Genomic DNA, 2,345 nt, shown 5'->3' with positions numbered 1-2,345 from the left:
AGAACCCATTCTGAAAGCAGAGCTTGTTTCTATAGCAAATATTTCATTTTTTAATGTACACACTATTTAAAGTTTTAGAGTGATGCTACTGCAAAATGTATATACAAGTTGATTTTTATGGACTTGCTACTCCTACAGATAAAATTAAATAATATTGCATATTAAGTTTCTCAGACTAAGCATACTACTAGATTAGTGGCTTCTCCAAGCTGCGGCCTCTAAAGATAAGATGACCCAGAGAAGAAATGCAAAGTACTATACTAATGATGCCTGCTGCTGGAAATAGCAAGCAGATGAGAATGCTCATGCCCCTACAAATATTAAAATACAGTGAATCAGTGAGAAACGTATTATGGGAATAAGACGAAAACAAATGTTTAAATAAAAAGTTTAAAATTAGGCACTGCTGCCAAATGGATTACATGAAAAAGGTAATTTGTAGAACAATTTATTCATTCTAGGAATTACATTTTACCAACTTCATCTGCATTGTGTGGGTTTTTGCTGCTAGTTTTCAATGACAATGTCAAGAGTACTTCATAAAAAAACTGAACATTTAGTATGCACATACACCTGCGTAAACTGTCTTCGTATTCCAGTAGCACTAGAGACCTTAAAGTAAAATTAGGGACCCATTCTTTATATGGTATCTAGTATTGGACAGCCCAACACTGAAAGCCTCATACTCTAAAGAGAGGATACAAAGGATAGTTGGGGAAACAGAAGTGTAAAGTAACTTGCCTACCATCACCCAGGTCAGGAATAGAACCCAAGCCTCCTGACTTTGTCCAGTGACTTCAGTCACTAAATAGCACTGCCTCCGATTAGAACAAATTGACCTATTGATGACTCATTTTGACATTTGACCACAAGAAAATAATTAAATTTCTGTACCAAAATATCTGCAGCATATGCATGTACAGCACACAAGCATGGGCTAAGGATGTTAAGTAGTGAGTAAATGACTAATCCTGTACTCAATACAATTGGTATGGAGTACATGATTAGTCGATAAGGGGACACTGTGGCTCTGCAGTTTAAATGTAGTAGGAGCTGGGAATACAGGCAGCCTGGTCCCTACCACATTTAAGTTGCAGAGCTGCAGCAGGGGAGGGTCCAGGACCTGGCACGAGCTAGGACTGAAGCAGTCCCAGCTCGCCCTGTTGCTGGACTGCTGCAGCTCTGCCTTTTAAATGTAATTCAAGCTGCAGAGACAGTGCTGGGGGGAAACCAGCTTTTAAGCTAGCTCCCCCTAGAACTGGCTCTTGCTCCCCCACCCTTGCTGCCTCTGATATAGAGGCAACAAGGATGGGGTGGGAAGCAAAATGCAAGTGGTTCACTCAGCTACCTAATAAGCCTAGGCTTATCAGATAGCGGACTACTCTTTTACATCCCTAGTATAGGCTGAGCAGGAAAAACATAAGACAGAAGGAAAAAATATAGGTATCAGAACGTTGTGAGAAATAGATTTTTTGCAGAAATAGTTACAGCTGGAATCATTGCAAGAGTGAAGGAAATAAGATGCAAAGATGGACAGTGATATTAGGGAAACCTGTAATGTTGCAGGTAAACTCAGACTAGTGAGTTTTTGATTTTATATTTAAAAAGGTTACCAGTACTCATATAGAAGTGTGGAGTTGTTAGCCAGTATGTTAATATAAATGGAAGGGAGACTTATGCAAGGGACACTGGAATAAATTGCCAAGGGAGGTTGTGGAATCATTATCACTGGAGATATTCAAGAGCAAGTTAGACAGGTATCTGTCAGGAATGATCTAGAACCGTGGTCACCAACAGGTCAATAGCAATCGACTGGTCGATCGCGAGGCATCCTGTCCATCCCGCCCCCATTTCCCTCCAACCCCCGAGAAGCCCCACTACCTACCTCAAGTGAAAATGGAGTTAGTGTCAGCTTCCCAGGGATGGACAGAAGTCCCGTAGCTTAGTGCTACTTCCAGCAATTCCAGAAGTGCGCTAGCTGCTCTGCCGGGTGTACTGCAGGAGGGAGCATCGGCTCCCTGCACTACACAGGAGGGGTGAGTCAGCCCCAGGGGAGGCACACACGGGGCTTCCCTGCCTCCGGGGGGGGGGGGGGGGGGGGGGTTAGCTCGGCTCCCTGGGCAGGTGCACATTGGTTTCCCTGGGAGGGGCAGGAAGGGGGGTGGAGATCCAGGGAGGAGGCAGATTCAGGGGACTCTCTGCCTCCAGTGGCACCCCACTCCCCAGACTCAACTCCCTAGCCACAGAACTGTCCCCACTCCCCGAATGCTGTCCCCACTCCCATCCCCAGAACACTGCCCACACTCCCATCCCCAGCCACAGAACGCTGTCCCCACTGGCACCCT

This window comes from Pelodiscus sinensis, chromosome 2 (assembly GCF_049634645.1).
Source record: "Pelodiscus sinensis isolate JC-2024 chromosome 2, ASM4963464v1, whole genome shotgun sequence".
NCBI classification, from domain to species: domain Eukaryota; kingdom Metazoa; phylum Chordata; order Testudines; family Trionychidae; genus Pelodiscus; species Pelodiscus sinensis.
The sequence above is the reverse complement of the archived record's forward strand: the minus strand, read 5'-3'. Positions refer to the sequence as shown.